Source organism: Pan troglodytes, chromosome 5, assembly GCF_028858775.2.
Source record: "Pan troglodytes isolate AG18354 chromosome 5, NHGRI_mPanTro3-v2.0_pri, whole genome shotgun sequence".
In the NCBI taxonomy this organism is placed as follows: Eukaryota; Metazoa; Chordata; class Mammalia; order Primates; family Hominidae; genus Pan; species Pan troglodytes.
This window is the reverse complement of record NC_072403.2, coordinates 164,624,093-164,648,339: the sequence shown is the minus strand read 5'-3', so window position 1 is coordinate 164,648,339 and position 24,247 is coordinate 164,624,093. Positions and strand designations below refer to the sequence as shown.

Genomic DNA, 24,247 nt, shown 5'->3' with positions numbered 1-24,247 from the left:
TAGGACGGGGAGGGGGGTCTAGTTAAAACAATTTTACAGAAGTAAAGTAGGCAAAAAGTTAAAAGGATAAATGGTTCCAGGAAAGTAAACAGTTCCAGGTGCAGAGGCTTTAAGACTATTACAAGGTGATAGACGCGGGGCTTTGGGCGTTACCAATCAGACGAATTCTTGGGGACTGCGGGTATAGCTTGCCACAGTATCTTATCAGTTAATTGCATTCTTGGATGTGCTGGGATTCAGCTTGCACAAGTTAAGTCCTTGAGGAAGGGGCTGCCAATGAAAGAGCCAAGATGGAGTCTGTCTGGTTCTTTTAGCTAAGGGAGAGTCAATTCAGGTGGAAACAAGGCTAGGTGATTAAAGGAAAGGGAGAGTCTGAAAACAGGGTTAGTAAAAACCAGGTTGGGCATTACACTCCAACCATTATTCTAATGTGTGACCTATGTATCATTTACTTGGAATGATCCTCTAAAACATACAGAGGGTTTGAATGCATACATTTTTAATAGGCATCATTGTACTTTAAGCTTCATTTTGTCTCTTACCTTTTTCCACATGGCACTGTGTTTTTCAGTCCCATCCATTTTTCTGTGTGAACATCTGGTCTGTTGTATGGCAGTTATTCAATTCAATAGCTTTCTGTGGTGAGTGCAACCGTTTTTCACTTATTAATGAGGAACACATTTCAAAGGTCTCTTTCATAGACACACCTTGGGTCATATTTAGAGTCATTTGTTCCCTGCTCATTTTTATTGTCTTTTGTTTCTTTAAACATTTCATGCATAATCGTTGGAGTTAATTTTGATTCTGATTCCAAGTTCTTAGGATGTAAATGTAGTTTTTTGTCCTTTTAATCGAGTTTCATTCATACTTACTTACTTCCTCATGTATTTGGTCCTTTTTTTAGTTGTAAGTTCATGTTTGGCTGAAGATTATGAGAATCTTGAGTGGCAGGATCGAGGCTGCTTTCCTCTAGAATAGATTTGCATTTTTCTCTCTGCTGACAGTGAGTGTCCTTCCAACCTGGGACCACTTTAATTGTTATCATGGTGTAGGGTTTTTCCACAGGTGCTGTAAATTTTAAGCCCATACAGCATGAGGGCAGATCAATGATTACAAATTCTCAGGGAAAACAGCTCTCTGGAAGCCTTGGAGCTATAGCTGAGCAGAGCAGACGTTTTTCTCATTATCTTTCTTTGCCTACAGGCAGATTTTTTTTGACCACTCTTTCACTAAGGTGGGATTTTGTTAAGAATTGCAGCTTGATGCCAGGGTTTCAGGTTCCTCCTCTCCCCTCCCCTCCCTTCTCTCTCTTTCTGTTTCCTTTCCTTTTCTTTTTCTTTCTTTCTCTGTCTTTCTTTTCTTTTCTTTCTTTCCTTCTTTCTTTCTTCTCTTTCTTTCTTTTTCTTTCTTTCTTTTTCCTTCCTTCCTTCCTCCCTCCCTCCCTCTGTCCCTCTCTCTCTTCTTTCTTTCCCTTTCTTTCCTTCCTTCCTCCCTCCCTCCCTTCTTTCCTTTCCCTTCTACCCTCCCTCCCTTCCTTTCCCTTCTTTCCTCCCTCCCTCCCTTCCTCCTTCCTTCCTTCATTTCTTTTCTTTTCTTTTCTTTCTTTCTTTCTTTCTTTCTCTTCTTTCTTTCTTTCTTTCTTTCTTTCTCTTCTTTCTTTCTTTTTCTTCTTTCTTTCTTTCGTCTTTCTTTCTCTCTGTCTTTCTTTCATCTCTCTCTTTCTCTTTCTTTGGTCCTTCTGTCTTTCTTTGAGTCCCTCTCTCACCCAGTCTGCAGTGCAGTGGCATGATCTCGGCTCACTGCCACATTTGCCTCCTGGATTCAAGCGATTCTTGTGCCTCAGCCTCCAGAGTAGCTGAGACTACAGGCATGTGCCGCCATGCCTGGCTAATTTTTGTATTTTTAGTAGAGACAGAGTTTCACTATTTTGGCCAGGTGGGTCTCAAACACCTGACCTCTAGTGATCTGCCCGCCTTGGCCTCCCAAAGTGCTGAGATTACAGACATGAGGCACCACACCTGGCCCAAGGCCTATCTTTCTTATATCCTGTCAACTCAAAATTTTCCAGACTGTGAATTCCTTCTTTCAATGTTTGTTCCTAACCAACCCTAACTTTAGAGCTTGCTTCCTTCTACAGTTTCAGTTCCCTATTGTTTGTTATGTCTGTTGTCATTAGTTGTTTTTGTTTTTGCCTTTGGACATGTCTCTTACTTTCCAGAGAGCTCAGAAATTCATTTAAAAGTATTGATTTTATTTTTATCCTAAGAGAAATGTTCATTGATTTGGAGGAATACAGGAGTGAAGAGAATGTGTGTGAGGGGAGGGGAGATGGAATAATTTCATTTCAGAAAGGTTTTTTTGTTTTTGTTTTTGTTTTTTGTCTGCAGAATGGAAACTAGATTGAGGGATGTGTAGCTGAGGAAAACAAGTAGATAAATATAGATGACTGCTATTGCACTCATTTGGGAAAAGTATTTTTTGTAATATGTTCTAACCTAGTGGCAATAGAGCTGTAGAAAACTCTCATATTCAACACATATTTAGAAGATAAAAATGAACAGATGTTGTTGAGAATTGGATGGGATCAATAGAACAGGATTGCTGGCATATGTAAATGATGGTTAAGGAGACCTGGATGCGGGTAGATTCTTGGAAAGATCAATGGTTTAGTTTGGGGCAAGTTGACTTTAAGGTGTCTCTGGGATATTCAAGCAGAGATTTCAGTTAGGCAATTTCATATAATGTCCAGGGTTCTGAAGAGAAGTAGCTTGTGGATATAAACTTGAGTGAGTCTTTGTGTGTGTCATTATTTTTGCTTTGATGGTCATTGAAGAGATGGATGTTGATGTGTTCAGTCTGAGAGCACATAGAGAGGAAAAAGTGATTCTAGGATTGAACTTCAAGAAACTGATACTTAAAATCTAGGTAGAGGAAGATGACGCAGAAGGATAAGATAAAGGTAGCAGCAAAAGAGAGAAACCCAGATGGGTGTACTGGTATGCACGTTAAGGAGAAAATACATTTTAAAAAGAAAGTGAAACTCAATATAGTAAGGATATCAATTTTTCCCATTTATCTATAGATTTCATAAAATTATTGTCAAAATCTCAGCAAAATTTGTAGTAAACATAGACAAGTTTACTCTAAAATTTACATGGAAAGGCAGAGGTTACAGATTAGCTGAAACAATCTGAAAAATAATAATAAAGTTGAAGGAGTCACTCTACTCAATATTAAGGTTAACTACATAGCTTCAGTAATCAAGACGATGTGGCATTGGTGAGCAATAGACACACAGATCAAAGAACAGGATACAGACCCAGAAGTAGAAGCACACAAATATGCATAAGTGATTTTTTTATAAATGTACAAAAGCAATTCAGTGCAGAGTCATCTTCCAACAAGTAGTGCTGGAGCAACTGGACATCCGCAGACAAACAACAGCAAAATTTCAGCCCAAGTCTCATGCCTTGTGCAAAAATGACTAAAAATAAATCACAGGCTTTAATGTAAAACTATAAGAACGTAAAATATATAACCAAAAAATGTGGATTTTTTTTAAAACATAGGAGTAAACATTTGAAATCTAGGACTAAGTGAGGAATTCTTAGATTAGACACCAAAAGTATAATCCATAAAAGGAAAAATGTAAAAATTAGATCTCATCAAACTTTAAAATTTTTGCTCTCTGGAAAAAACCTGAGGATAAAAAAGGAAAGCTACAGATTTGGGGGAAATATTTGCAAACCATATATCTGACAAAGGACCAGTACAAGAGTGTTGATAGCAGCTTTACTCATAATAGCCCCAAATGGGAAATAATTTGCATGTCCTTCAATCAATGGGTAAATGGTCAAACAAATTGTGATATGTCCATACCATGGAATATTACTCAGCAATAAAAAGGGACAAATTGTAGTTCCATGCAACAGCTTGGTTGGATCTTGGGGGAATTATATTGCGTGAAAAAAGCCAATTCCAAAAGGTTATATAATGTGTGATTCTGTTTATAAGACATTCTTAAAATGACAAAATTTTAGAGATAGAAAACTGACTAGTGGTGGTCAGGTGTTAGGAATGGAGGGTGAGGGTGGGAGGGAAGTAAGTGTGGTTATACAAGAGCAATAGGAGAAAATCTTTGTGGTGATGGAACTGTTTTGTATCTTGACTGGTGGATACATGAACTTACACATGTGATAAAATTGCAGAGAAATAAGCAAATGCATGCACACACACATGCACATAGATGTATGTAAAGCTGGAAAAATCTAAATAAGATCAATGGATTGTATCCATGTCAATATCCCAGTCGTAATGTTGCACATTACAAAACTATAGTTTTGCAAGATGTTTCTATTGGGTGAAACTGGGTAAATGATTCAAGGGATCCCTCCATATTACTTCATAGAACTGTATGCACATTTATAATTATCTCAAAATAAAAAGCTTAATTTAAAAAAAAGAATGAGAGTATAGAAATTCACTAGAAAAAATACACAATTGGATTTAGTAAGGAATTTCAATGCTTTCTGAAGACTGACATGAATGATGGCATGGTGAATAAAAGAAGGCAGAGAGAAGCTCATTAGGAATCAAACCCATCTACCTTGCCAAACCTCAAAGAACCTTGGGACATGAATATGCCTGATTTGAGTAAAAGTATGTGTGAGATATGGGAATGTAAATAAAGAGATTAACTATAAGTATGTTCCTTGTGCAGACTGCTCCCCATTTCCCCTACAAGTCCCCAGCCTGAGAAGAGCATCTGACAGCCTAGTATCCAGGCATTCTCCCATACCATGTCCCCAAAGCCCACTCCTCTACTGCCACTCTCCACTCCTCTCCCTCCTCACCCCTCCTCACCCACCCCTTCCTCACCCCAGGTAAAAAGTGATGTCCTTTCCAAAAAGGTTCTGTGAACTTTTTAGGGAAAAGCAAGACACCTAGTCTAGGAAGTCCATGCTCCAGAGTAAAGCCTATGAACCCTAGCATTTGTGGGATTTCATAGAGCAACAGCCATCTCCCCATCCACTCATAATAAAGCATAGGTCTTCTCTGTAAAACGAGGATTCTGGTAATATTTGGTGTATATGAGTATGGCAAGAATTAAATAAGGGAGTAGATATGAACCCAGATTCGCAACACATAGCAGGCTATGCAAGGTTTGGTTAGTAAAAATACAGCAACAACGACAACAGTGTTAAACCTAAGGAGGAGAGAGCAAAATGGAGAGCAGGGCTGAAGACACCAGGTGGGAGTGGGGAGTGACTAGAGATGGCTAAAGTGCTAAGTGCAGTGGCTACCGCAGCTCATAGTCCTCTCTTCTCAATGCAGCCACTCCTGCTATGCCCCTTCCACCCTTGCTCAGGTTTTCACTTGGCCAGAGGGTGCTCCATGGTTTTGTTTTCATGAGGATTCACATTCAGATCACCTGCCCAGATTCTTTCTTTGCCTGTCTGCCGTGACATCAAGGCAGCTGGTAGAGTTGGAATCAGGAACTCTTTCCTCCTCTCAAATAATTGGAATGTTGGAAATGACTCTAAGGAGTGAAGGAGGTAAGCATCTCTTTTTTTTCCCCCTTCCATAATCTCCTGCTCTGAGACACCAGACCCTGGGCTAGACTTTCTCGTCGACATTCAGGTACTAAAGGAGTCACTGGTGGTCATGGAACTCCAGTGAGCCTTTTTCCTAACCAGTAAAATGGGCTCCAACAATTTAATCTAAAGCCAGTATCACTAAATTCTATTTGCCTTAAAAGCTCATTTTACATAATAATTAGTTACCAAGTGCCAAAGGGCTTACAATAGAACACTTCTATGGGAAACCATAAGAGCTTCATTTTTATCTTTAAAGTCAGTTCTAATTTGTATTTCTTCTTAAATATAACAATTTAGACTCCCACCAACAATGTAAAAGTGTCCCTATTTCTCCACATCCTCTCCAGAATCTGTTGTTTCCTGACTTTTTAATGATTACCATTCTAACTGGAGTGAGATGGTATCTGATTGTGGTTTTGATTTGCATTTCTCTAATGACCAGTGATGATGAGCTTTTTTTCATATGTTTCTTGGCCACATAAATATCTTCTTTCTAGAAGTGTCTGTTCATATCCTTTGCCCACTTTTTTATTTTTTTATTTTTTTTGTAGATTCTGGATATTAGCCCTTTTTCAGATGGATAAATAGCAAAATTTTTCTCCCATTCTTTAAGTTGCCTGTTCACTCTGATGATAGTTTCTTTTGCTGTGCAGAAGCTCTTTAGTTTAATTAGATACCATTTGTCAATTTTGGCTTTTGTTGCCATTGCTTTTGGTGTTTTAGTCATGAAGTCTTTGCCCATGCCTATGTCCTGAATGATATTGTCTAGGTTTTCTTCTAGGGTTTTTATGGTTTTAGGTCTTACTTTTAAGTCTTTAATCCATCTTGAATTAATTTTTGTATAAGGTGTAAGGAAGGGGTCATTTCAGTTTTCTGCATATGGCTAGCCAGTTTTCCCAACACCATTTATTAAATAGGGAATCCTTTCCCCATTGCTTGTTTTTGTCAGGTTTGTCAAAGGTCAGATCGTTGTAGATATGTAGCATTATTTCTCAGGCCTCTGTTCTGTTCCATTAGTCTATAAATCTGTTTTGGTACCAGTACCATGCTGTTTTGTTACTGTAGCCTTGCAGTATAGTTCGAAGTCAATTAGCATGATGCCTCCAGCTTTGTTCTTTGTGCTTAGGGTTGTCGTGGCTATACTGGCTCTTTTTCAGTTCCATATGAAATTTAAAGCAGTTTTTTCTAATTCTGTGAAGAAAGTCAATGGTATCTTGATGGGGATAGGATTGAATCTATAAATTACGTTTGGCAGTATGGCCATTTTCATGATATTGATTATTCCTATCCATGAGCGTGGAATATTTTTCCATTTGTTTGTGTCCTCTCTTATTTCCTTGAGCAGTGGTTTGTAGTTCTCCTTGAAGAGGTCCTTCCCATCCCTTGCAAGTTGTATTCCTAGGTATTTTATTCTCTTTGTAGTAATTGTGAATGGGAGTTCACTCATGATTTGGCTCTCTGTCTATTATTGGTGTATAGGAAGGCTTGTGATTTTTGCACATTGATTTTGTATCCTGAGACTTTGCTGAAGTTGCTTATCAGCTTAAGGAGATTTTGGGCTGAGATGATGGGGTTTTCTAAATATACAATCATGTCATCTGCAAAAAGAGACAATTTGACTTCCTCTCTTCCTATTTGAATACCCATTATTTCTTTCTCTTGCATGATTGCCCTGGCCAGAACTTCGAATACATTGTGGAAGACAGTGTAGCAATTCCTCAAGTTTCTAGAACCAGAAATACAATTTGACCCAGCAATCCCATTACTGGGTATATACTCAAAGGATTATAAATCATTCTACTCTAAAAACACATGCACACGTATGTTTATTGCAGCACTGTTCACAATAGCAAAGACTAGAACCAACCCAAATGCCCATCAATTATAGACTGGATAAAGAGAATGTGGCACACATACACCATGGAATACTATGCAACTATAAAAAAGGATGAGTTCGTGTCCTTCGCAGGGACATGGATGAAGCTGGAAACCACTTTTCTCAGAAAACTAACACAGGAACAGAAAACCAAACACCACATGTTCTCACTCATGAGTGGGAGTTGAACAATGAGAATACATGGACACAGGGAGGGGAATGTCACACACCGAGGCCTGTCGGGGACTGGGGGGCTAGTGTAGGGATACCATTAGGAGAAATACCTAATATAGATGACGGGTTGATGGGTGCAGCAAACCACCATGGCACATGTATACCTCTGTAACAAACCTGCACATTCTGCACATGTATCCCAGAACTTAAAGTTTAATAAACAAAAATTAGTTTTTAGCTAAAATTTGCATTCTGTTATTAGTAAGTTTTCCAGCAGCCTACCACTATTTATGATTTTTCTGTTTATATTCTGTTTATATTCTTGTTTTAGGAGCTGGCACGTGTCTTGACTACATCACTGGCATTTTACATCCTTGGTTCTTTGCCAACTGATTTCCTTCTTTCATTCCTTCCACTCTTTCCTCCATGTTTGCTTCTCCGAATTTAAATTTCTTCATTTGTTAATAGGGGTGACAATAACACTCATCACACAGAACTGAGAAGTGATCTAATGAAATGACCCATTTAAAGCATTTCGATCATTAGGTCAATATACAGTAGTTGTAATTAGTGCCTGATATACACAAAGCCCTATTATTAATGTCTTATGAAAGAATTTGTATTAGAAAATCTCTAAGCTATTCTAGCTATTATTTTGACCTAATTTTATGGTAATTATTATCTAATTATAGTGAGTTCTTGTGTATTTTTTAAATGTCAGGCTATTAATATGAGAAGATAGTTATTTAAAATGAAACAATGGTAGTGGACTTTAACAGAGACAAAATGGGTTTATTAAATGTCTCAATCAGTATTTTTGTAGAAATTATATTTATGCAATAGCACCGAAAATTAAATGACTAGTAGAAACAGAAAAAGGAAACAGTAAAACAACGGTAGGAAATTTTTTCAGTAAATATTACATTTGAACATAAATTATTAATTTTTACATGGGAATAGTAGCATGATTTAATGCTTTTGAATAATTTACAATAATTTTACCTTGAAAAAATGTAGGTAAACAATAAAGAAGATAGTTTGTGTTTTCCCATAGGAAGAAAAAATATGTTTTACTATACCAATTTGTTCCAGGGGAATTGATGACATGTAGAAGCATATGTCTAACTGGCTCAGATAAATCATCCAGATACAAAATGTTCCCAATAGTGTTGTCTACAGAATGTACTTTTTTGTCATCAATAAAAATGCTGTCTGAGCTTTGGAAAGGTACCATAGTAAATATAATAATGAATTTTTTTTCCTCTGACTTTTGCTTCCATCAGTCTCTTCTCTGTCTCTTACTGGTCATTGAAATTTTGAAAGCAAAATGCAAGTCAGTGCTGAAGTAGTTGTTTTTAAGCATATTAAAGACTCATTTCCTCTTACTTGGTTCACACCCTTATGAGAGGAATTCCAGGGAAGGACACAGTAGAGAAATATCCTTGAAAGTGTGTGTGTAATCAGTGGAATTGTATTCCACTGGGAGTTTTTTTTTTTTTTTTATCACACACAGTTTACATTAGTGGGTAATGAATCCCCATAAATCCAAAGTTCTCAATTTCCAAATACTTTTCATCTCCTAACTGAGATTGTGTTAAACACTCTGAAGTGCAAACTATTGCTTGAAACAACTCTGGTTTATTATTATAACCTGAATTAACCCTCATCAAACTAATTTTAGGTGTATCATACAGGCAATAGATATGCTTCCTTAAAAATAATGGTAATCTTTTAATAACACTTGGGAGTTCATGATTTAAAGGAGCTTTTAGAGGATTGTTTTTGTAACATAATGACTAATTTTATAATAGAAAGGAATCAAATAAGGGACACTTTACAATAAGATAGAGATGTATTGTGTGGGTCTATATTTTTACATAACTTTAAATTTTATCTCTTTTTTTATTTTTTGAGACGGAGTCTCTCTCTGTCGCCCAGGCTGGAGTGCAGTGGCGCCATCTCGGCTCACTGCAAGCGCTGCCTCCCGGGTTCACACCATTCTCCTGCCTCAGCCTCCCGAGTAGCTGGGACTACAGGCGCCCGCCACCACGCCTGACTAATTTTTTTTGTATTTTTAGTAGAGACGGGGTTTCACCATGTTAGCCAGGATGGTCTCGATCTCCTGACCTCGTGATCCGCCCGCCTCGGCCTCCCAAAGTGCTGGGATTACAGGGGTGAGCCACCGCGCCTGGCCTAAATTTTATTTCAAACAGATTTTATTGTATGTTTTAGCTGTTAAAAAATGTATTTTGTGGGCCGAGCGTGGTCGCTCACGCCTGTAATCCCAGCACTTTGGGAGGCCGAGGTGGGCGGATCACGAGGTCAGGAGTTTGAGACCATCCTGGCTAACACGGTGAAATCTTGTCTCTACTAAAAATACAAAAAATTAGCCGGGCGTGATGGCGGGCGCCTGTAGTCCCAGCTACTCGGGAGGCTGAGGCGGGAGAATGGCGTGAACCCGGGAGGCGGAGCTTGCTGTGAGCTGAGATCGCGCCACTGCACTGTAGCCTGGGCAACAGTGAGACTCCGTCTCAAAAAAAAAAAAAAAAAAAAAAAAAAGAAAAGAAAAAAATGTATTTTGTGAAGAACATCTTTTTAAAAAACAATTATGAATAATAGCTTTACCCCAATTCATTAGAAGTTCTTTAAAACAAACAAACAAAAAGTTTTGGTGCATAAATTATAGATGGTTCCCAACTTATGATGGTTTGATTGATAATTTTTTGACTTTACAATGGTGCGGGCTGCCATTTGTTTTGCTTTTTGAAAAGAACTGACAATGACTTTGTCTTAAAATAATAAAAATTGCATTCTGCTTTCACTTTCAGTATGATATTCAGTAAATTACAGGAGATATTCAACATTTTATTCTAAAATAGGCCTTGTATTAGATGATTTTGCCCAACTGTAGGCTAATATAAGTGTTCTGAGCATGTTTAATGTACGTTAGGCTAAGCTATGATGCTCTGTAGGTTAGGTGTATTAAATGCATTCTTGACTTACAATATTTTCTTTTTTTTTTTTTTTTTGAGACAGAGTCTCGCTCTGTTGCCCAGGCTGCAGTGCAGTGGCACGATCTCTGCTCACTGCAAGCTCTGCCTCCTGGGTTCGCGCCATTCTCCTGCCTCAGCCTCCCGAGTAGCTGGGACTACAGGTGCCTGCCACCAGGCCCGGCTAATTTTTTTTTGTATTTTTAGTAGAGACGGGGTTTCACCGTGTTAGTCAGGATGGACTCGATCTCCTGACCTTGTGATCCACCCGCCTCGGCCTCCCAAAATGCTGGGATTACAGGCGTGAGCCACCGCGCCCGGCCAATATTTTCAACTTATGATAGGTTTATTGGAGTAAGTCCAAGAGCATCTGTACATGTTAACATGTAATTTTTGACATGGAGATAATAACCCAGGGTGTAGAAGGTATAACCTCAGCCTCTTTGCACCATATAACTACGGAACATACAGACAGAAAGAAATGATGCTCTGCAACAAGGAAAATAAGCTGTGAAGTAGTGGTGTTAAAGGAAACCCTTTACATTACACGTTGATGCTAATTGTCTCAATTAAAGACAAAAATGTTACCTTTTTCACATTAAGTGAAAAGAAGCTAGACACGAACAAAGACACATTGTGATGCCATAATATTGCTCTTAGAAATTGACATTTCAAAGTGATTGCCATTAACACTCATTACTATGGATACAGTCAAGAATTCATTTTTTCTGTCCTTCTAACAATGGTTTCAAAGTGGCTGAGCGGAACAGAAGACCTAAAAGTGGGCAGGTGATGCTATAATACTGGAATAATTATAAAACAATCACAAGAAAGCTTGTTTATTCTGTAACCACATTATCCAATACGGTGGCCACATTTGTCCATTTAAATTTAAGTTAATTAAGACTAAATTAAATTAAAATTCAGTTTTTCAGTAATGCTAGTCATGCTTCATATGCTTGTAGCTAGCAAGCTTTCATTCACTTGTAACTAGCAGCTGCCATATGGACATCATAGATACAGATTTCCATCAGCACAGAAAACTCTGCTGGACAGTGTGGTTTTATAATCACCAGATTTTTTTAAGTTACCCATGAAATTATGTATTACGTATTTGAGGTTATCCATATTCTGTAAAATAGCAATGACATAGTAGAAATATTCTTCTATAGTATTGAAAGGCTCTGTAACCTCCTGAGAAGAACACAAAATTCAGACTCACATCAGTCTAGATTCTAATCTTAACTCTGCTGACTGACCTTGGACATACTACTTTTCGTTTCTAAGCTTTTGTTCCTTCATTTGCAAAATGAGGTAGCAAAATGCTTGCCTCATAAGAAGTTTATAAATATTAGAAATAACGTACGTAAAGGTGCTTCCTATGGTGCCTGACACATAGTTGGCATTAACTTACGGTTGTTATTGTTTTTATTAATTAACAAAGGAGAAGACAGTAAAGCTGTCGGTGGTCACAGACACAAGTCATACTTTTGCATAAAAGGTGAATCTTTATTTTCTAGAAAACATATAAGCTCAGTTCATTTTCATAGTATCACACCAAAAATGTTTGTGACCATAGTAATCACAGAATAGTGAGGAAATGACCAAGCAAGGATAGGAAAATATATAACCACAAAGGAATCAGTGAGTCAGGAAGAGGATAATGAGAATTTTAAATGGTATGAAGCGGAAAAGACAGAGATAATAAAGAAGGACGCAAATATGCAAGAATAGAAAGGAAGAAATAATCTCAGATACAGTTCCTCCTGGAAATATACCAGAAAGATATGTGAAAACATAATGACACAATCAAATAGGGAAGGGAAAATGATTTCTTACTACAAGACTGTGAGGAAACAGCTTTTCTATAAAATTATTTTTCCTGTGCTAGAGAAGCATATAAATCTAAAAGATTAAAGAGAAAAAAAGAAGGCAAAACTGCTGCAGAACATCTACTTCTGGTGTGTTTTTAACCTTATGCATGTCCTTCTAAACTGATGTGCCACTGTTTTTAATACATAAAATGAGTAGGATGAATTAGATATTTAATCCCTCCAGATTTAGTATATATTGTTCATGGTAAGAAGTTTGGCTTTGACGACCAAAATGTGCACTCTCTGAGAAGTTTCATCACAAAAAGGCACTCCTGTAAAGTCATGTGGCTCAATTGCCAGGAGGGGCATATATGAAGGATAACACAGTAATGGAGAACAGAAGAGTCACATGTCACTGTGGCCAAAGCTTCCATAATGGAGAATTAAGGAGTCAATGTGATAAAGCTGCAGAGCTAGGGAGGGATCTCAGGCATTGCCTGTATATTCCATGGGGAAACCAGCTGCTTGAATTTAACCTGGACACTGGAAGAGATAAGGTGTTTGGAAAGGAAAGCAAATCATCCCTTTTATATAAGACTGGGGCTTTTTAACATCCAGAATTTGGATGAAACAAGAAGCAGAGTGAAAAATTTGGGCAGAAAATTTTGAAACAGTCCAGAGTTCTCAGACTCAGCAATAAATTTCCATTTGATCTGGGGAAGTAAAGTCAAGATCAAATAAAGATAAAATTGAGACCTATTAATATAACCCAACATGTGTGTATTGAATCCCCATATTTGGCATAAAAGTATCAAGTACTGAGGATGCAATGATGACCAAAACTATCACAATCCCAGCCTTTTGAAACTTAACCATCTGTGTCTAAAAACAGGTAATTTTATTTCAATCACTGTTAATATTGTTAGTTTAATAAACACATATATTCTTACTGATAAAGGCATTTGTTTGGAAAAATCAGTCATGTAAAGAGCCTATTGTAAAACCGTATCCACCATCTGATTAAGTACTGCAAGGAGTTAATGAAACTCACCAGAAGATGGCAATACATAACCTCCTATCTCTGCTGTTATAATTGCTAAGGCCAAAAGGTAAACCTAAAGACTCCTATGACACCTCTATTACAATTGCAAATAACACTTTTTATTTTAGTTGTTTGCATCAGGCATGCTATGTATATTATGATCACCAGGCAGTATAAGTATTATCAGATTTACAGGATTTTATTGATAAGTAGGTAGCTAAAAAGTGCAATGTTATAAAAATCTCAAATCTGAAGGCCCATAGCAAGACATCTCTTTGGTCTACTTGCTCTCTTTATCCTTTTCTTATTTTGAACAATGTAGAAGATTCAACAATGGCAAAATTTATGAATATAAAGTATTAATACAATTGTCCTATAAAAATTAGTTGTTTTTACATTTGAAACTTTAGCCTCAATATGTATGTATTGTATCATAAAAATATTCAAGTGTTTTTTATTTTTCTTGAAAGGCAATTCAAAATTTTAGCTTTAATGAGTTACGCAAAGTAGGTTTTGTTTTCCATTTTAAACTCAAAATAAAAATATTTCAGTTATTTCGTCAGTTTTTTTAATGGAACCAGCTAAATATTCAACTATTGAAGTCAACTGAGTTATCCTTAATATGAATATAGCAATAATAATCTAAAATCATGAGTGAGTCAGTCATATTCATTAAAATGTGGAAGAAACCTATTATCTATTCAAGCAGAAAAGTATTATTACCCTAGACATCTAAAAGTGGTTGAATAATAAGGATTTGTGTTTAATTTCAGTTGATGTTGTGGTTGATTAGAGTTAAAACTCTAAAAAAAAGGGAGACATAATAAAAACTGTAAAAGTTTGCTCTTCTCTTTATGGAAGTAAAAAATACATTATAGTTCCCAATAGAGATAGGTTGAATAGGCAGTTTGTAAAAAATAAATGCACTAAAGTTCTTGTGTACTATGTAGAAAATGGCCAAATACTCAAGCAGTATTTGTTGCATTTCTTCCAAACTTAACACTAAAATACATTAGAGCACCAAAACCAGTCAAAATTGTGGGAATGAAACTCAAACAACATCCATAATTTAGGAGAAATTTTACTCACTATAAAATGATGGAACTGGATAAGAAATGAAGTCAGTGACGTATCATTGTTCTGACATACTAAAAACAGAAAGAATGGTTTTCCCCTTCTCTGCAAAGGGAAGTTCTATTTTTGTGGTGAATCCAGAAAACCAGGCATGCATTATTAATGTTATTATTAATAATAACAAAAAAATTTTTACAGATTTGAAAAAAGATTCAACTAAGTAGATCAAAAGTATATATTTTTACAGGCAAATCAATTTGTAATCCAGACGTCCTGATTTTTGTTAATGCTATATCTACCCTTGATTCATTAAGAGTAATATTCTATATCTTGAAGGTGTACCATCTCTAATGAGCAAAAATTCCTGACTGTGCCATAATTTTCCTCTCCATTGATATTTCCAGGAATCCTTTGAAAAGTTATCAGTTATAATATGAATCCATAAATATTACCAAATTTGATGAGCAGCCTCTGTCAAACTTTAAATAAGAGTTAATAAACCAAGTAATTTAAGTTTAAATATATTAAATATATAAGGATAAGCAGTAAGAAAAATAATATGATATTGCTGTAAGTAGGCTAGATAATAGGAGGAAAAGAAGAAAAAATACACTAAATCTGCATTGCTCATATCTAAGAGTCAATAGATACTGTCTAAACATATAGAGACTATGGAAATACTAAATAGAGTTAGGTAGATGTAACATCAGCAAGATAGTGGAGTAGGCAATCTCAGCCCTTGTCTTTCTACAAAAAGAGTAACTTAACCACTATTCGTAGGCCAAAAATAACTCTGGGAGAGCTCCAGAGTCTAATAAAGAAGCTGTACCAAGCCCGTGGGGCACAAAAACTGAGGATCGCCTCATAGAAAAGAGTAGGAAGCATTTTACTTGTGTAACCTCATATCTCAGGCCTGCATAGCTCAGCATCAAGAGAAATCTTCTTGGTTGCCACTTCATCCCCTGGTGAAAAAGGAGGATAGAAAGATACCGTGGTCCTTACCACTGCCACAGATACCCACAGCCTTCACCACAGAAAATCCCCACAGTCTTTGCCAATGCAGATCTCAGCTAATTGAGCTACATGGAGTTCATGCCATTGTGCCCTGCCCTCCTGCCCTGGCACCATCACATGCACAACCATCCCCCAAATCTGATGCCATCCACCCTGGGTCTGATGCTGCCCATATCCTTTGAACCAAATATCAATGCACCCCAAATCAGATCCATCACTACTGTGTGCCCCCAGAACCAGTGTCCCTATGGATCCCTGAAACTGGTGCCCAAACATGTCCCCAAAATTTGTGTATCCCACCCACCTAGCATCCTTGTACTCACCAGCAGGTGAAGATCTTTCCTCATAGAAGTCAGTTCATAAAGTCTGGAAAAGGTGAGTGTTCCATCAAATACACAGACAAGCCTTTGAATAACAAGAAAAATCAGGAAAATATAACATCTCCAAAAGAGCATAGTAAATTTCCAGTAACCAACATCAAAGAAATGGAGATCTATGAATTGCAAAATGAAGAATTCAGAATAGTTTTTCTTTCTTTTTCTGAGGTGGGTTCTCACTCTGTCACCCAGGTTGGAGTGCAGTGGCACAATCTCAGCTCACTGCAACCTCTGCCTCTCAGGCTCAAGTGGTCCTCCCACCTCAGCTTCCTGAGTAGCTGGAACTACAGGCATGCACCACCATGCCCAGCTAATTTTGGTGTGTTTTGGTAGAGATGGGGTTTCACCATGTTGCCCAGGCTGGTCTTGAACTCCTGAGCTCAAGCGATCCACCCACCTTGGCCTCCCAAAATGTTGGGATTGCAGGAGTGAGCCACCACACCTAGCCTTCAAAATAATTGTTTTAAAGAGGCTTAGTGAGTTACAAGAGAATACAGATAGACAACTCAACAAAATCAAGAAAACAATACATGAAAAAAAGAGAGGTCCAACAAATAGATAGAAATCATAAAAAAGAACTAAACAAGTTGTGGAGTTTAAAAATTCAATGAAAGGAGTTTAAAAAATAAAGAGCTTCAATGGTTGACCCAATCAAACAGAAAAAAGAATAAGTGAACTCAAAGACAGATCGTTTGAAATTATCAAGTCAGAGGAGAAAAAAAATAATGAAAAAGAGTGAAGAAACCCTACAGTACTTATGGGACACAAGCAAGCAAACTAACTTATGCCTACAGGATACCCAGAAGGAGAAGAGAGAGAAAATAGGGAAAGAAGGTTATTTGAAGACATAATGACCAAAAAGGTTCCAAATCTGGGGAAGAAAATAGACATCTAGATTTATGAAGCTCAACATTTCCAAAGAGGATTAGCCTAAAGAAGACTCTTCCAAGACATTATAATCAAATCATTATAATAAAAATCAAGGAAAAAGAGAACTTTAAAAGCAGTAAGAGAAAAACAACTCATCACATATAAGGAAATCACTATAAGACTATCAATGGATCTCTCAGCAAAAAAAAAAAAAAATACATATATATCTATGGCAAGCCAGAGGAGACTTATATTACAAAAAATACGTGAAGGAGTTCTTTAAATTGGAACAAAAACACTCTGCAAGGAACATAACATACAAAAGCATAAATTTCACTGGTAAAGATAAACACATGGACAAATACAGAATAAGGTAACACTGTCGTGGTGGTACATAAGTTATTCTAACCCTAATATAAAAGCTAAAAGATAAATACTTGTTAATGGACACAATATAAAAAGAAATTAACTCTGGCCACAAAAATACAAAGTATGAAGGTGGGCAATAAAAGTGTAGAGTTTTGTATGTGATTCAAGTTAAGTTGTCATCAATTTAAAATAGATGGTTATAACTATAAGATATTTTATGTAAGCCTTGAAGTAATCACAAAGGAAAAAATACCTATAATAGATACACAAAGTACAAAGAGAAAAGAATTAAATCACTCACCCAAAAAATATCAAATAATAAAGGAAAAAAGCAAGAGAGAAAGAGAGAAACAACACAAATGCAAAACACACAGAAAACAATTAATGAACTAGCAATAGTAAGCCCTCACTCATCAATAATTACTTAAAATGTAAAGGTATTAAACTCCCCAATCAAAAGGCATGGAATGGCTGAATGGATTTAAAATACAGGATCCAGTAAAGTGCTGTTTACTAAAGACTCACTACAGATTTAATGAAACACATAGAATGAAAGTAAAAGGATGAAAAGGTGCACATGGAACATTCTCCAGGATATATAATGTTAAATTACAAAACAAGCCTCAACAAATTTAAGAAGATTGACATCATGCTACATAACTTTTCCAACCACAATGGAATAAAACTGGAAATTGACAACAGTAAGAAAATCAGCATATTCACAAATACATACAAAATAAACAACACGAATATGTGGAAATTGAATCAAAGACAAAATCAAAAGGGAATTTTAAAAATACCTTGAGACAAATGAAAATGGAACACAACACATCAAAATTTAAGGGATGCAGCAAAAGTAACACTAAGAGGGAAATATATAGCCATAAACACCTATAATAAAAAAGAAGAAAAATTTGAACTAAGTGACCTAACTTTACACCTCAAGGAATTAGAAAAAGAAGAACTAAGCCCAAATTTAGCAGAAGGAAGGAAATAATAAAGACATACACACAAACAAGCAAGATTAACAAATTATCATGATAGAATAAAGATGAACTACATCTTTTATATGAAGAAATGCAAATAGTCTAAACTTATCTATTAATAAAAAGAAATTTCAGATTGACTCTCAAAACAAAATTTGAGTCTGTTGTACACAAGAGATACATTTAAAATAGAATAACTCTGAAAGTTTGAAGTATTTTTAAATAAGCAAAAAAGTACCAAGCAAATATTAACAACAAAAATAACAAATTCACACTCTTGGTATCAGACAGGGTAAATTAAAGTAAAAAAAAAAAAGCATTAAACAAAACAGAAAAGTATCTTATAACTATAGAGTGAGAAATACACAATGAAATTATGACAGCTATGGGATGTTTATCAACTAATATCACATCAAAACTCATTAAGCAAAATGTAAACCACAGGAAATAAAAAGAAAATAGAAACACATTAGGAATGGAAGTCTTTAATTCACCTACTGTATCAGTTTGCATCCAGTCAAGAGGGAGGAACCCACAGTTATTTTAACAGAGATAATTTAATATAAAGAATTCTTGGCCGGGTGCAGTGGCTCACACCTGTAATCTTAGCACTTTGGGAGGCAGAGGCGGGCGGATCACGAGGTCAGGAGATTGAGACCATCCTGGCTAACACAGTGAAACCCCGTCTCTACTAAAAATACAAAAAATTAGCCGGGTGTGGTGGCGGGTGCCTGTAGTCCCAGCTATTCGGGAGGCTGAGGCAGGAGAATGGCCTGAACCCGGGAGGCTGGGCTTGCAGTGAGCCGAGATTGCGCCACTGCACTCCAGCCTGGGTGACAGAGCGAGACTCCGTCTCAAAAAAAAAAAAAAAAAAAAAAAAAAAAGAATTCTTAACTAGGTATTTGTTGTGGTTATTTCTCAGAAACAGGAGGGACCCCCAACCAAAATTCTGTTTAGATGTCAAGACTGATGATGCCTCACACACACCAAGACAGTATAGAAAAGTTTATCATCACATCATGAGGTTTTCTAGGAACAGCAGGGCAAACTTACCAGAAAGGTCCAAAAAGTCTTTAGAAAACAGAGAAAGAAGACAAATAGATGTTTTTGTGATATTTAGAGGGTGGGGCGGGGCCAAGGTGAGAATTCTGATGTGGGCAGAGTTTCTATAGTTTGAACTTCCCTCTAGAACTAAAGGAGGGAACACCCAGGGTTTCTCATCAGCTTGCCCACAGGTGAGCAGAAAGGAAAGAAAGAAAGGTGACAAACATCAAAATATATCGAGTCAGGCCCTTTATTACAGTATTAAAGAACTGAAAGGCCAAAAGGAACACCAACACCAAGGAATCACAGAGAGTGCAACTTCAGGAAGCAGCTACCACTCCTAAAGCTGAAGAAACAAAGGAAAGAGATTGGAGTTATAAAACTTATAAGTTTCAAAGAACAGCTCCATAGAGCTAAAACTCAAACCCTGAGTAAAGAGCCCTGCTTGGCTGGTGCTGGTACCTCCAAGCTTGGTGGAGGGTCCGCATGGGCATAGTACCAAGATCTCTGAAAAAATAAATGGGAATGTGCTAAGTTTCAGCACGCTTGTATTTCTCAAGTCTGAAGGCACAATCCAAAGCAATTCCTGGGCTTACTATTTTGAAGAAGAGAAAGTTTCAGTAACTTCTGCTTGATCCTTCCTACCATAAAGGTCCTTCTTCCATAGGTCAGAGAGCCAAAGTGGGATTCTATAAGTTGCTGCATATGTCTTTTCCAGTTACGCATTCCAGAAATGGAGAACTAACCACAGATGGACTAATGAACGACTGTACTTCAAATTTGGGACAAAACTCCATTCATTTTCTGTCCACTATAGACCTCCTGTTGAGTGATGAAACAAAACAGCATTTTGAATCCTTCGGCATTTACATCAACTTGGAGCTAGTGTCCAACAGTCCGTATAAAGTCCAAATATATCCTTTTTCCTCTGCACACATGACTCTAGAAAATGTCTTGGAAAGAAGATCTACAGTATAATCTTGTGTTAATTCTCCAGTGTCCTTCCTCGAAAGAATTTCATCTTCCCTTCTTAAGAGGCTGTAAGTAAAGTAATTCTTCTATTTGGAATCCAAACTTAGACATATTTTTCTGTTATTTGGATCAAGAACATTTAAGTAGGCTATCAATCTATTTCAACCCTAGGGATACTGTGATCAAATAAATAGCCCCCACCAAAGATTCCTTCAGGACAAAATATGCTGATATTTTCAACCTCTTATCCACTAAGGTAAGTGTACTCACCTTGTCTTTGGTGATTAGGAGCTGCCATAACCTCTGCCACACCATTATGTCACACCATTATCCTGAGAAAAATCAATGAGCCCACCTCTCACCATCATATCCAGGTGTCAAAGGACAGCCAACACAGAGCTTTTCAAGGATGCTGCTACTCACCTCACCAGGTATTTCTCAATGCCTTAGTGATAGGACCTCTTATGTCAGGGGCATTCGGGCTTCTCAACCTCATTCAGTGTAAGCCACAAATGAATCTAAATTTTAGTCAACTAACTAAATAAACTATTTAGAGTTTAGAGAAAAGTGGGTTAAAGAGTTAATATTTATATTAACTATTTCAAATAATGTTAAAGAACCTTTTAAAAAACAATAAAACGTCTTCTTCAAAACACCACTAGAAAGTCAACTAGATCAGTACGATCCAGCCTCAAAAATATTTTGAAGATCTCATTTTTCTCCTTTGTTCTTTTAATATGCTGAATTCAAAAAGTAACTACTGCACTTTCCTCACATATAGTTACCTCATATATAAGCAACAACAAAAATATAGTACTATCAGGGATACAATGCTCCTGTGTCACCTAAAAGGCTGCAGATCACAAATCTGAGTACAGAATAGTAGGTTTGAAGTGTAAATAAAGAGCCTTGGCATTCCTTGTAGTTACATTACTTTGACCTCTGCCTCCTTCCTTTATCACCTTTTTCTCTGTGGTTCCATGTTTTCTCCCCTTCTTAGAGGGACACTTGTGGTTGGATTTAGAGCCCACCTCAATAATCCAGGATGCCCTCATTTCAAGATCCTAAACTTAATTACATCTGAATAAAACCTTTTTTTTTCTCTCCCAAATCAGGTTACATTCACAGATTCCAGGTGGACATGTTTTTGTAGTGGATGGAGAAGGGAGGGTCACCATTCAACCCATTACATAGGTGTATTAATCCATTTTCAAAGTGCTATAAAGATACTCCCTGAGACTGGGTAGTTTATAAAGAAAAGAGGTCTAATTGACTCACTGTTCTTCATATCTGGGGAGGCCTCAGGAAACTTACAATCACGCCAGAATGCGAAGGGGAAGCAAGGCATGTCTTACATGGTGGCAGGAGAGAGAGAGAATGCAGGGGAAACTGACAATTTACAAGAACAGCATGAGAAAATCTTCCCCTATAATCCAATCACCTCTTACTAGGTCACTCCCTTGATACATGGGGATTAAAATTTCACTTGAGATTTCAGTCGGGTCACATAACCAAACCATATCAATAGGATAGTAGAGTTCTATGTTAGCTAGGGTAAGAAACTCCAGCTATTTTACTAACTACCTCCAAAGCTCAGCTTATTGATCACTCTAATTGCTGCCCAATGCACATTAGTGGGGAGAGGAAGACTGCTCTATGCAGTCATTCAGGGATGCATGCTCTATCATCATGTTGTCCCACCATCATCTGGAACCTTGTCACCTTCACTCAACTGGCAAAGGGGAAAGAGATCATGGATGGTTGTATAGGAGGTTCTAGGGTCCAGGCCAGGAAGTGGGGTACATCATTTTTTGCCTATATTCCATTGGTCCAAACTCAATCACATAGTCCTTATTTCATTGCAAATGAGGCTTCTTGTTGAGTGCTCAAAAATAAGAGGAAATAGGTTTGAAGGGCAGTTTCTGCCACCAGCCATATGTAAAAAAAAAAAAATCAATATTATAAATCTAATTCCTATGCACATCAAAAACTAGACCTTAAAAATAGAGAATCACCTTACTTTTTAAACTCCTATGGAACATTAAAGGCAATTGACCTTACATTAAACCACAATAACAATCTCAGTAAATTAAAATAAGTAAAAGTAGAACTAGCAGTATTCTTACTTTCAAATGTAATTAGACTAGTTTCAGTTCTCTTAAGGGCATGTAAGTCCACTGCAGCGCATCCTTTCTGCTAGTTACAACTAAAAACTCTTGGAAAATCCACTCCCCAAAGCACCAAAGAAAAGCCTACCTGAGGACTATGAAAAATACTGAACTGAGAATTTAAAAACAGAGGGGAACAAGTAGAAAACAAATAACAAAATAGTAGACGTCAGTGAAACTATATAAGTAATTGCATTAAGAGTTAATGCTATAAAATAGTACTGCTAATAGGAATATAGTAAGTCATTTTACCATTTAAAAAATTTTAGCCACATTAAACAAATAAAAAGATGCTGATATGTCCAGATATTGTTTAAACATGCAATCAATCTAAAAATTATTAATGAAAAATATTGCATTCTTTCTTTTGGAACATCTTTGAAATCCAGTATGTATTTTTACAAGTATATAGCAATTTGGACTAAGCACATTTCAAGTAGCTAATAGCTACTGTATTGGACAGTAAAGCTCTAAACCTTCCAGTTAAAAGGTTGACAGTCACAGAGTGGGTGAAAGTAAGACCCTGCTGATTGATTATTGGTTCAGTTTCTCTGGAGAGCGCTGACTGATGCCTTCAGACATTATGCAAGACAATTGATCCAGTTTCAGTAAGAAATCAATGGCAGGAAAAATAAGACGGAAAAGGACAACTGCTCTATACTAAAGAGATTTAACAACCAAATGCATAATTCAACCATGTTTGATCCCACGTTAAAATCACTGTAAAAAGCATTTTCGAACAATGATGAATATTTAATTATAGATTGAATATTAGATGCATCAAAATGCTATTGCTAATTTTGTTACTGATAATAGTACTGCAGTTATATAAGAAAATGTCATTTTTAGAGATGCATACTGATCTGTGTAAGGGTGAAATAACTTGATGTCTACAATTTGCCTAAAAATGATTTATCAAATGAAAAAACTTTTAAGTATGGATGAAACAAATATAGCAAAGTCTTGAAGATTGTTAAAATTAGATAATGGGCATATGGGAGTTCTCTCTACTTCTATATTTGTTTAAAAATGTTTTATTATAAAAATGTAGAAAGCCACAAATAGAATCTTGTTAATAAAAAGGAAAAGAAATACCTGCTTCAAGAGAGCATATTCGTGAGCCCCCATCCTTTCTGACATCACAGTGAAATCAAAGAATAGAAACACAAAAAAGGAATAACCACAAAATGAGACATATATTAGGAATTAATACCTTGAGAAGGGGAGAGACTACAACAGATTTCCGGGAGACTTTAGGAATTGTGTGTGTGTGTATGTGTGCGCACGCACGTGTAAGGATGAAACCAGCTAAGAAAGCCACAGTCACGAATACCCAACTTGGTTTCTATAGAGCAAACCAGGAACCCTACCTCAAAGTCAGGAAGATAAGCAGAGTGGGAATGAGAAGTAATGCTGAAAAGAAGTTAATTGAAGACCTGTATACACAACAAATACTCCAGGTGGTACTCCTATACCTTTTCCCCACCTGATTGTGCCAATATAGGTGCCCTAACTAAGACGATTAACTGTCTCAGCTTGCCTAAGATTTAAGGAGGGTGGGATGGGGAGAAGCAAATCCTAGAACTCCTCCTAAATAATTTTAATGAGCTTTCTGGGGGAGACTAAGGCTTCTATTGTCAATGTTGATGCCCAAGAGGAAAGTTCTCTTCAATCTGCTAATCTGCAACTAGATAATCACTCAACAAAAGTGATGCCTATTGAATAACACACAGCCCACCCCTTCCCCACACAGGACTTAATTAGAAATTCTTAATTAGCAAAAAGAGAAAAAGAATAAAGACATTTATGTATCATAGAAAGAAAACCCACACCCTTCTTCTGTCCTCTTTCTTAAGTGTAAACAGATACTCAAGAATTGG

The 24,247-nt window shown here is 36.8% G+C and overlaps 1 long non-coding RNA gene across 1 annotated transcript in view; it reads right to left on the bottom strand.

The window, feature by feature from the left end:
* Nucleotides 1–12,129: 12,129 nt before the first annotated feature.
* LOC129144341 (uncharacterized) overlaps nucleotides 12,130–24,247 on the bottom strand; it is a 30,717-nt gene continuing 18,599 nt past the window's right edge. The window contains exons 2-3 of the long non-coding RNA XR_008548710.2: nucleotides 15,905–15,986; nucleotides 12,130–15,529 (exon numbers count right to left, since the gene is read on the bottom strand). This is a non-coding gene — a long non-coding RNA (uncharacterized LOC129144341). The remainder of the gene's footprint in view (nucleotides 15,530–15,904; nucleotides 15,987–24,247) is intronic.